General features: G+C 48.3%; 1 protein-coding gene across 1 annotated transcript in view; it reads right to left on the bottom strand.

Annotated features, from left to right (window-relative positions):
• Nucleotides 1–5,689, bottom strand: part of LOC109887663 (testis-expressed protein 2) — a 41,308-nt gene extending 35,619 nt beyond the window's left edge. The window contains exons 1-2 of the mRNA XM_031817577.1: nucleotides 5,376–5,689; nucleotides 3,023–3,138 (exon numbers count right to left, since the gene is read on the bottom strand). The gene's annotated coding sequence lies outside the window, so the exon portion shown is untranslated. The remainder of the gene's footprint in view (nucleotides 1–3,022; nucleotides 3,139–5,375) is intronic.
• Between the last annotated feature and the right edge of the window lie 7,382 nt (nucleotides 5,690–13,071).

Raw genomic sequence — 13,071 nt, 5'->3', positions numbered from 1 at the left:
CCACACACCATCCCCCCCTATCCCACCCCACACACCATCACCCCTTTCCCCCCACACACCATCACCATCACCCCTATTCCCCACACCATCACCCCTATCCCCCCCACACACCATCACCCCCTATTGCCCACACCATCACCCCCTACCCCCCACACCATCACAAGATATTCCCCACACCATCACCCCTATCCCCCTCACACACCATCACCCCCTATCCACCAACACACCATCACCCCTATCCCCCCCACACACCATCACCCCCCACCCCCCACACCATCACAAGATATCCCCCACACCATCAACCCCTATCCCCACACACACCATCACCCGCTATCCCCCACACCATCACCCCCTATCCCCCCACACACACCATCACCCCTATCCCCCCACACACCATCACCCCCTATTGCCCACACCATCACCCCCTACCCCCCACACCATCACCCGCTATCCCCCACACCATCACCCCCTATCCCCCCACACACACCATCACCCCTATCCCCCCACACACCATCACCCCCTATTGCCCACACCATCACCCCCTATCCCCCACACCATCAACCCCTATCCCACACACCATCAACCCCTATCCTCCACACACACCATCAACCCCTATCCCCCACACCATCACCATCACCCCTATTCCCCACACCATCACCCCTATCCCCCCACACACCATCACCCCCTATTGCCCACACCATCACCCCCTACCCCCCACACCATCACAAGATATCCCCCACACCATCACCCCCTATCCCATACACCATCAACCCCTATCCCCCACACACACCATCACCCGCCTAACCCCCACACCACCACCCCCTATCCCCCCACACACACCATCACCCCCTACCCCCCCCCCACACATACCATCACATGATATTCCCCACACCATCACCCCCTATCCAACACCATCACCCCCTATCCCCCCCCCACACCATCACCCCCTACCCCCCCCCCCCCCCCCACACACACCATCACATGATATTCCCCACACCATCACCCCCTATCCAACACCATCACCCCCTATCCCCCACACCATCACCCCCTATCCACCAACACACACCATCACCCCCTATCCACCAACATGCACCATCACATGATATTCCCCACACCATCACCCCCTATCCAACACCATCACCCCCTATCCCCCCACACACACCATTACCCCCTACCCCCCCCCACACACCATCACATGATATTCCCCACACCATCACCCCCTATCCAACACCATCACCCCCTATCCCCCACACCATCACCCCCTATCCCCACACCATCACCCCCTATCCCCCCACACACCATCACCACCTATCCACCAACACACACCATCACCCCCTATCCCCCCACACACCATCACCACCTATCCACCAACACACACCATCACCCCCTATCCCCCCACACACCATCACCACCTATCCCCCACACCATCCCCGCCTAACCCCCACACTATCACCCCCTATCCAACACCATCACCCCCTATCCCCCCACACACACCAGCACCCCCTATCCCCCACACCATCACCCCCTATCCCCACACCATCACCCCCTATCCCCACACCATCACCCCCTATCCACCAACACACACCATCACCCCCTATCCCCACACCATCACCCCTATCCACCAACACACACCATCACCCCCTATCCCCCCACACACCATCACCAACTATCCACTAACACACCATCACCCCCTATCCACCAACACACCATCACCCCCTATCCCCCCCACACACCATCACCACCTATCCACCAACACACACCATCAACACCTATCCCCCACACACACCATCACCACCTACCCCCCCCCCCCCCCACACCATCACCCCTATCCCCCACACACACAATCACCTGCTATCCCCCACACAATCACCCCCTATCCCCCACACACACACACCATCACCCCTATCCCCCACACACACACACCATCACCCACTATCCAACACACCATCAGCCCCTATCCCCCCCACACACACCATCACCCCCTATCCCCCCCACACACACCATCACCCCCTATCCCCCACACACACACCATCACCCCCTATCCCCCACACACACACCATCACCCCCTATCCCCCACACACACACAATCACCCCCTATCCCCCACACCATCACCCACTATCACCCACACACACACCATCATCCCCTATCCCCCACACCATCACCCCCTATCCCCCACACAAACACCATCACCCCCTCTCCCCCACACACACACCATCACCCCTATACCCCACACCATCACCCCCTATCACCCACACACACACCATCTCTCCCACTCAGAGAGAGTTGATATGTGTTTCTATTAGCAAACTATACCTGCTAACCAACACACCTCCAGTGTAGTTACAGTAAAACGTCTAGTGACAGCAGTAATGTCTTTGATTAGCCCAACAAGGAGGATCCTCTTCAGTGTTGGACAAAAACACTAAAAGCCAGAGGAGATTTATACCGTCAGTTGCAGTTTTTATTGCTCTTATTGAGTTTGGTAATGCCGAATTCAAGATGCTGTGCTGCCCTTTATAAAGTATACTGCTTCAGTCTCCCTAAGGCAGGCTCACACACGCATGCACACACAGAACACACACACAGAACACAGAACACACACACAGAACACAGAACACACACACAGAACACAGAACACACACACAGATCACACACACACAGAACACACACACAGAACACAGAACACACACACAGACCCATGTCTCTTCCCAGGTGACAGTATAATAGTGTGTCCTCTATGTAATGCGGTGAGATAATGCAAACCTCTTAGCATGGTTAATGTATGCCAGGAAAAGGCACAGTGGTTTAAAGGGTTTGGACGGATGGACAGAGAAAGAGAGAGAGAGAGAGATAAATAGAGAGAGAAAAGAAACAGAGGAAAAGAGCGATAGACAGAAATAAAGAGAGACAGAGAGAGGCTGTTCAAGGCTGGATCAATCCTCCCTCCTCCCTCTCTGTGAGGTCAGGCCATACAGTCCCCATGCAGGGTCCCGATCAATAGGAGCTCATATTCAGGCTTACCTTGAGACTTCAGTGGCATTCAATCTGCTGCCTCTGGCCTGGGCTGCAACGCTGTCTGTCCTCACTGACAGTCACACACACAGCCAGGCCATGGATCATGCTGCTGCTTTAGAGGTCTGCATGGGAGAGAGAGAGAGACATCGGTTGTGGTGAGGGGGAGCACTAGAAGGTATATCATTATCTTACTGTCACACTCACACACACACACACACACACACACACACACACACACACACACACACACACACACACACACACACACACACACACACACAGCACAGCACAGCACAGCACAGCACAGCACAGCACAGCACAGCACAGCACAGCACAGCACAGCACAGCACAGCACAGCACAGCACAGCACAGCACAGCACAGCACAGCAGTAGCACTCTGATTAGCAGATAAACCCTGAATGCCACTTCACTCTCTCAATCAGCAGACAGACTGCAGTTCTGTGAATGAACTGGGACTCATAAGATATTAATGTGCCGAACTTGTCTCCAACACAAACGCATGGATGAATGACAAACCCCCCTGATACCCAATTCACCAGAGAGAGCGAGAGAGTGTGTGAGCAGAGAGAACAGAGACTGAGGTGTTCAGGTAAGGAGAGATCGATGGTGACTGAACTCTGGGTTCAGCTAGTTACCAGTGTAGCTACAATGTCAATGCTTTTACCACAAAAACACATACATATGTATGCGTAATGACAGGATTATAGCACAATTGATGTCAATGAGATACAGCAGACATGAGCCCACACTCAATTCCTCTGTCTCCCTATTCATTATTGAAACCAACATCAGTATCTGTCTCCCTATTCATTATTGAAACCAACATCAGTATCTGTCTCCCTATTCATTATTGAAACCAACATCAGTATCTATCTCCCTATTCATTATTGAAACCAACATCAGTATCTGTCTCCCTATTCATTATTGAAACCAACATCAGTATCTGTCTCCCTATTCATTATTGAAACCAACATCAGTATCTGTCTCCCTATTCATTATTGAAACCAACATCAGTATCTGTCTCCCTATTCATTATTGAAACCAACATCAGTATCTGTCTCCCTATTCATTATTGAAACCAACATCAGTATCTGTCTCCCTATTCATTATTGAAACCAACATCAGTATCTGTCTCCCTATTCATTATTGAAACCAACATCAGTATCTGTCTCCCTATTCATTATTGAAACCAACATCAGTATCTGTCTCCCTATTAATTATTGAAACCAACATCAGTATCTGTCTCCCTATTCATTATTGAATCCAACATCAGTATGAAAAATCCTATAGAATGAGATATTTGCACTTCAAATTGTCCATGTCTGGCTCAGTTTCAGAAGGAACAGAAGGGCCTATACCTAGCTGATTCATCATCTATCTCTGTGATACCTAGCTGATTCATCATCTATCTCTGTGATACCTAGCTGATTCATAATCTATCTCTGATACCTAGCTGATTCATCATCTATCTCTGTGATACCTAGCTGATTCACCATCTATCTCTGTGATACCTAGCTGATTCACCATCTATCTCTGTGATACCTAGCTGATTCATCATCTATCTCTGTGATACCTAGCTGATTCATCATCTATCTCTGATACCTAGCTGATTCATCATCTATCTCTGTGATACCTAGCTGATTCACCATCTATCTCTGTGATACCTAGCTGATTCACCATCTATCTCTGTGATCCCTAGCTGATTCACTATCTATCTCTGTGATACCTAGCTGATTCACTATCTATCTCTGTGATACCTAGCTGATTCATCATCTATGTCTGTGATACCTAGCTGATTCATCATCTATCTCTGTGATACCCAGACAATAATAGTTCCGAATATTATTAAATGGAGACCTGCGATCACTGCTTCACAGCTCAGAGCCTATAGACAACGACCTCTAGGCGGTCTGCTTGCTGCAAATGATATGTCTGTTAATAACAAGAAACCATGACATAAACACTGTAGCATAAACAAAGACATGCGGATACATATGCAGATACACAGGCTAGGCTATACGCTACTGTATGTGCAACGTTACAGCCTAGGCTACAATATCCTACCGCTCCCATTTCAGATGGTTTTAATGTATCAGCACCGTTACATTGTAACATTATTGGTTAACCTCTGTAGCGGACATTATAAACAGGTCGGAGTCACATCGCTACTTTGCCTTTGTCTGTCCACATCTGTAAAAGGCTTCTCTCTGCTCTCTTCCGTGTCGAATATAGTAGACCCACCCAGCTAAATGGACTGGAGGATACAGCCATTGACAAAAAAATGCTCTCCGAAAGAGAAAGCAAAGGCATATTAGAATCTAGGCGATATCAATCTTACCGTATTGACGGTTCATTTCATCCACATCGGGTGTGTTTGATGCTGCCGCTGATGCACACTGTAACTAATCCTGGATTTCCCACAATCAATCTGCGTATAGTACAGCTGCCTACATACGTGATGATGAGCGCTGAATGTGAATCCCAGTGACAGCCCAATACAGTGAGAAACAGCGAGAAAAAGTATTCTCCGTTTTCCAAGGGCAGAATAATCAAATCGGATCCGATGGCAGAACGCCTAACGGGCATCTGATCTCTACGCGCTGGGATTGATTAAAATGTTAGAGACTAGGTATTTGGTATTACAGGTGATCATATGACACACCCACATTGTTTAACGCTGTCTTTATGCGACCCTGCAGCACCATATGGCCTACCTTACAATACTGAAGTCATTACAACCCATACATCAAATAATATGCATATTTAATGATATTGCAGCAGAATAGTCAGAAGTGCATCACTATGAAGTGATTAGGGTGAATATCCTGAGTTGTAATCACAGGCATCAGTTATGATTTACAACACTTTTGCAATCTCCCTTATATAGGAATGCAAGGGTTTCACTTTCACCAATTTAGAAAGGAGGGAGGGAATGAGGAAGGGATCCATTCTCAAAGTATTTAAATAGGGCCTAGAGCTCACACTGTTATTCTGTGGTTCAGAAGCGATGGGACTGAATGGGACCATCATGGGACTGAATGGGACCGTCATGGGGCTGAATGGGACCGTCATGGGACTGAATGGGACCGTCATGGGACTGAATGGGACCGTCATGGGACTGAATGGGACCGTCATGGGACTGAATGGGCCCGTCATGGGACTGAATGGGACCGTCATGGGACCGAATGGGACCGTCATGGGACCGAATGGGACCGGCATGGGACCGAATGGGACCGTCATGGGGCCGAATGGGAGCGTCATGGGGCCGAATGGGACCGTCATGGGGCTGAATGGGACCGTCATGGGACTGAATGGGACCGTCATGGGACTGAATGGGACCGTCATGGGACTGAATGGGACCGTCATGGGGCTGAATGGGACCGTCATGGGACTGAATGGGACCGTCATGGGACTGAATGGGACAGTCATGGGACTGAATGGGACCGTCATGGGACTGAATGGGACCGTCATGGGACTGAATGGGACCGTCATGGGACTGAATGGGACCGTCATGGGACTGAATGGGACCGTCATGGGACTGAATGGGACAGTCATGGGACTGAATGGGACCGCCATGGGACTGAATGGGACCGCCATGGGACTGAATGGGACCGTCATGGGACTGAATGGGACCGTCATGGGACTGAATGGGACAGTCATGGGACTGAATGGGACAGTCATGGGACTGAATGGGACAGTCATGGGACTGAATGGGACAGTCATGGGACTGAATGGGACCGTCATGGGACTGAATGGGACAGTCATGGGACTGAATGGGACCGTCATGGGACTGAATGGGACCGCCATGGGACTGAATGGGACCGTCATGGGACTGAATGGGACCGTCATGGGACTGAATGGGACAGTCATGGGACTGAATGGGACAGTCATGGGACTGAATGGGACAGTCATGGGACTGAATGGGACCGTCATGGGACTGAATGGGACCGTCATGGGACAACCCCTGCCCCCTAAACCTAGACACTTGTGTAGATCTGAAAGGATTGAATATGTGTAAGCAATGGGACCAAACATCTTTTTCTGTTTGGAAGGGAAATGTGGCCATCTAGTGGATATGAACCATCAACAAGAGAAAATGCATCTACGTCTGTTAAGAACAAATTCTTAGTTACAATGACAACCTAGGAACAGTGGGTTAACTGCCTTTTTCAGTGGTAGAACATCAGAATTTTACCTTATCAGCTCAGGGATTTGATCTAGCAACCTCCTTCGAGTCTCTCTCTCTGGTGTAAAATGGGAACACAGTGACACCCAGTGGTATTTATTGGTGGAACAAATTGGTGTTGTGAGGTACAGAACTGACAAGAGGGTAGAACAAGAGAGAGGGAGATAAAGACAAAGTGTAAGGAGTTACATTATCAGAGAGAGAAAGAGAACACTTGCTTTGGCAATGTTTCCCGTGCCAATAAAAAAACATTTGAATTTAATTTAATGTAATGGAGAGAGAGTGAGACAGAGAGAGAGAGAAATGAATGATAAAGGGGCCAGAACAGTAAAAGTTCAGAATGATGAGGGACAGAGAGAGTAAGAAACAGAGAGAGACAGATTCACAGGGACTCACAGAGAGAGAGGAGCTCAAAGAGAGGGGCAAGAGAGAAGAAAGTGAGGGACCGTAGTTAATAATTGATATGGGCCCTGGTCCCAGACTCAGTTCTGGGTTCCGCAGAAGATCCCTCTATCTCCCTCACACAAAGCCATTTAGCAGTGATTCACATCAAAGCAGTCCAGCCTCCTGCTGCTAAGCTGAAAGGCCAGAGCCCCCATTGCCTCCCTGCTGCTCTAATAATGCATCCTTTATCAAGTTCACAAACCAAACTATTAATGCAGAGGGCTCACCGAGCTAATAACTTCAGAGAAGTAAAGAGAGACACCTCTGTTGCCTCCTCCTTTGAAAAGTGACTCTGCATCTGTGTCCTGTGACTGTGAGGAGAGAGAGAGAGCGAGAGAGAGAGAGAGAAAGACAGAGAGAGAGAGACAGAGAGAGAGACAGAGAGAGGGGAGAGATAGAGAAAGAGAGAGAGAGAGAGAAACAGAGAGAGAGACAGAGAGAGGGGAGAGACAGAGAGAGGGGAGAGAGACAGAGAGAGAGGGAAAGACAGAGAGAGAGACAGAGAGAGAGGGAAAGACAGAGAGAGAGAGAGATAGAGAGAGGGCAGGGAGACAGAGAAAGAGAGGGAGAGAGGGAGAGAGAGAGAGAGGGGAAGACAGAGAGAGAGAAACAGAGAGAGACAGAGAGAGCGAGTGTGAGACAGAGAGAGAGAGAGAGAAGGCGGGGAGACAGAGAGAGAGAGAGAGAGAGAGAGGGGAAGACAGAGAGAGAGAGAGAGAGAGAGAGAGAGAGAGAGAGAGAGAGAGAGAGAGAGAGAGGGGAATACAGAGAGAGAGAGGAACAGAGAGAGCGAGTGTGAGACATAGAGAGAGAGAGAAGGCGGGGAGACAGAGAGTGAGAGAGATAGAGAGACATCAAAGCTCAGTCGCAGTGTTTGGAGATCACAAGGCCTTCCGTGCTGCATCTGTCTCAAACACACTACTACTGAAACACAGCAGTGATGAACAACAAACATCTTATCTGTCCACTGATGGACGCAGATGTCTCGCCTCTCTCGCCTTACTCTCCCCTCTGTTCAGTGCTGCGGGGCACCACCACGGCTGACCAATCAATAGCCACCGCTCAGCGTTCGGTGAAAAGTACATAGAAGTGCTGAGTACTGGAACTTTTTGCTTTTCAAGGCTGCCCTTTCTTTGTTGTGTGCTAATGACTAAACCTTTTGATCTTAAAGACAGGGGCTGGGGTTGGGCGAGGTGTACAATGAGAGATGGGGTTGGTTGTTAAGGCAGAGGTGGGTGGACAGGGGAGGGGAGCTACCTTTTCATGTTACCTTTACTCTGCTATAGGGATTTATAATGAATGTCAGCACTGATAACAAAGCCCCATTTGCATATCATAATCGTCCATCTCTGGGTTTTCTGATCAGGTGGAAGGACTGCTCTGTTCTCTCCCTCCGCCTCTTTCCCCTCCAGTTCCCTTTGAAAGCCGTTTGAAGTGCACTGCCCTGCTGTTCAAATAACCAGGAACGTGTGCATGCCACCACTGAGCTGCCGGCCGCTGATTTGTTTAAAAGAGGAGAATGGGGGAAGAGGGGAGGAGGGGAGATGTAGGTGAGGAGAGGGAAGTATACTTTGTGTACATTATAGATCTCATTTGGCCTGAGATGATGCAACTTTCTATAATTTGCTATAATTCTTACGTGTTTCTATTCTATTCTATTCTATTCTAGGTTATATAATCATGTACATGTGAATTCCAAACTCAGGTGGGTATGATGACTTCTGGCCAGCCATGACTCGTGCTGATAGATACGAGTCACTGTCACTTTGGTCAAAAGTTAACATTAAAAAGCAGGATGCTGAGAAACGTAGACACACACACACACACACACACACACACACACACACACACACACACACACACACACACACACACACACACACACACACACACACACACACACACACACACACACACACACACACACACACACACACACACACACACACACACACACACACACACACACACACACACACACACACACACACACACACACACACACACACACACACACACACACACACACACACACACACACACACACACACACACACACAGTGACAGAGGGAATGGCACTGGCTTTCTCAGGACAACTCCCCATCAAGCCATAGAGCATCCCCAACAGCACACACTGTTTCTTTCTAGGTCTGGAGATGTGCACCCCTGTTCACCAGGTGTAGAAGACGGGCCAGGGAGAGATGTGCTGGAATCAAAGGGCCTTCTCACCTCCTCACATAAATATGTAGTCAGACAGCGGAGCAAAACTGCTGTGCCGAGCTTCAAAGAGGAGCAGGCACTGAGAGATGGGAGAGGGTGAGAGGCGTTGAATCATATAATGCACTCAGGAGAAGTAAAGGTGTGTGTGTGTGTGTGTGTGTGTGTGTGTGTGTGTGTGTGTGTGTGTGTGTGTGTGTGTCAGTAGGACTTCATCCACCCTTACAGAACTATGTCCATTTTGTTTTGATGTCGGAAGTGAAGTATTTAAGTTATTCTAACTGAAGCCTGTTTACCAGTCTCAAATGAGCCAGTTCTCTGAACAAGCCCTTAGTTCTATGCTCTCTGCAGGGGTTCTCATGTTTTTCCTAACCAACATTTTAATTGATATCCTGCAGCTGTTGATTGGACATCTGAATAAATAACCTGATGCTCCTAGTGTCAATCAAGTGCTGTTTCAAAGACATGACCAAGACCCCCTGGTCTCTCGCCTTCTCTTTTTATCTGTCTTTCTCTCCCCGTTGCGTTCTCTCTTTCTCTATTACTTACTCACTTCTCTCTCTTCCTGATGTCCCTCCAACTTCTCTCATATTCTTTTTCTCTCACTTGTACCCCTAGCAGCCTTTGTGACCTCTGAAAGAGAGAGAGAGAAAGAGCAAGAGAGAGGAGGGAGAGAAAGAGAAAACAGAGAGGGGGAGAGGAGAGAGAGAGAGAAAGAGAGAGAGAAAGAGAGATAGAGAGAAAGAGAAAGAGAGAGAGAGAGAGAGAGAGAGAGAGAGAGAGAGAGGGAGAAATAAAGAAAGATAGAGGGGGTGTCTGGAGGCTCAATAGCCCCTCTGTCCCTCTCACTACCATGGGGGCCTCCATGCTGGGAGCAGGCTTTTTCATCCACACAGACTCCAACTCATAAAGCCTCTCTAGACCACCATCACAACCTGAAACTCCCTCCCCAATCCCCTCTAACCCCCTCTACCTCCTAACCCCCTGGCCCTGGTCCATGGGAACTCACAACCTGCAGCATAATGTCCCCCTGGCCCCAGAGCAGCTTTCTCCAAACTAATGCTGTGGAGTTTTAATACCCACTGCTCCACAAGTGGGTCGTCTTGGCTAGAGCCTAGGTCTGCTACAACCAACTTGGCCCTCTGCCTTATTTTCCCTTTTTCAATCTCTTTTTCTCAAACAAAAGAGGGGGATTCTCCTTCTAATTGGTTTGGATATTGAAAGCCGATGGGATGTGGTCGGTGTAAATGAGACGGAGGCCCCAGGGTCAGCGGGGGACTGTCAGTCCGGCTCTGCCCGCCCAGGGTGGGAGGTAGCTGGGATAAAGGCGCTGGCAGGCAGCCTCCTCTCTGGAACTCTGGAGCAGAACTGGAGGATCAGAGGCAGGCAGGGGAGATCTTGTTGAAGCCCCGTCTTTACAACGCAGGCCAACAAGATTTTGGGAATGTTGGAGGAGTCTGTTCTACACCTCTGCAGGAGTTCCAATCTCCACACATGGGAACCAAGTCTGCTGCTCCTCAGAACCAGGGTCGTATTCATTAGGGCACACCGTAGCAAAACGAAGAACAAGTTCAGATAAAGTCCCTGACATTTTTTTTCTTTGTTTGGTGCCTACTGAATACGACCCAGGATTCTCACGCTGAACACTGGAGAAATGGCTGCCAAACCTTTCAGTTATTCACTAGCTGGCGGTGCTTTATGTAGAGAATAGGCAGACTAACTGTGTACTGTACTGACTCTTTTCCAAGCCAACCCCAGCCTGAACAATCCCACCACTGTAACTGATTGTTCCTATGTGAGAGGAGATGTGCCCACAGTCTGTGATGCCAAGTCACATAGATGGGCTGGTCCATGACCTCAATTCAGCTGACCACGGCTACAGACAGATGACCTCTAACCAAAGCCACACTACGGTTTACAACTGCTCATGGGGACAAATATCGTACTTTTTGGATAAATGTCTTCTGGTTTGATGAAACAAAAATAGAACTGTTTGGCCATAATGACCATCATTTTGTTTGGAGGAAAAAGTGGGAGGCTTGCCAGCCGAAGAACACCATCCCATCCGTTAAGCACGTGGAAGGCTACCCAAAAATGTTTGACCCAAGTTACACTGACATTTCACATTCTTAAAATAAAGTGGTGATCCTAACTGACCTAAAACAGGGAATTTTAACTAGGATTAAATGTCAGGAATTGTAAAAAACTGAGTTTAAATGTACTTGGCTGGTTTTTCACAATTCCTGACATTTAATCCTAGTAAAAATCCCCTGTCTTAGGTCAGTTAGGATCACTACTTTATTTTAAGAATGTGAAATGTCAGAATAATAGTAGAGAGAATTACTTATTTCAGCTTTAATTTCTTTCATCACATTCCCAGTGGGTCAGAAGTTTACATACACTCAATTAGTATTTCGTAACATTGCCTTTAAATTGTTTAACTTGGGTCAAACGTTTCGGGTATCCTTCCAAAAGCTTCCCACAATAAGTTGGGTGAATTTTGGCCCATTCCTCCTGACAGAGCTGGTGTAACTGAGTCAGGTTTGTAGGCCTCCTTGCTCACACATGCTTTTTCAGTTCTGCCCACAAAGTTTCTATGGGATTGAGGTCAGGGCTTTGTGATGGCCACTCCAATACCTTGACTTTGTAGTCCTTAAGCCATTTTGCCACAAATTTGAAAGTATGCTTGGGGTCATTGTCCATTTGGAAGACCCATTTGCGACCAACGTTAACTTCCTGACTGACGTCTTGAGATGTTGCTTCAATATAACCACATCATTTTCCCTTCCTTGTGATGCCATCTATTTTGTGAAGTGCACCAGTCCCTCCTGCAGCAAAGCACCCCCACAACATGATGCTTGCCACCCCGTGCTTAACGGATGGGATGGTGTTCTTCGGCTTGCAAGCCTCCCCCTTTTTCCTCCAAACATAACGATGGTCATTATGGCCAAACAGTTATATTTTTGTTTAATCAAACCAGAATAAATTTCTCCAAAAAGTACGATCTTTGTAACCGTGTGCAGTTGCAAACCGTTGTCTGGATTTTTTTATGGCGGTTTTGGAACAGTGGCTTATTCCTTGCTGAGCGGCCTTTCAGGTTATGTCGATATAGGTCTCATTTAATTGTGGATATAGATACTTTTGTACCTGTTTGTTCCAGCATCTTCACAAGGTCCTTTGCTATTGT

The sequence above is a fragment of the Oncorhynchus kisutch genome, unplaced genomic scaffold (genome assembly GCF_002021735.2).
Source record: "Oncorhynchus kisutch isolate 150728-3 unplaced genomic scaffold, Okis_V2 scaffold1077, whole genome shotgun sequence".
Classification (NCBI taxonomy): Eukaryota; Metazoa; Chordata; class Actinopteri; order Salmoniformes; family Salmonidae; genus Oncorhynchus; species Oncorhynchus kisutch.
This window is presented reverse-complemented; position numbering and strand designations above follow the sequence as displayed.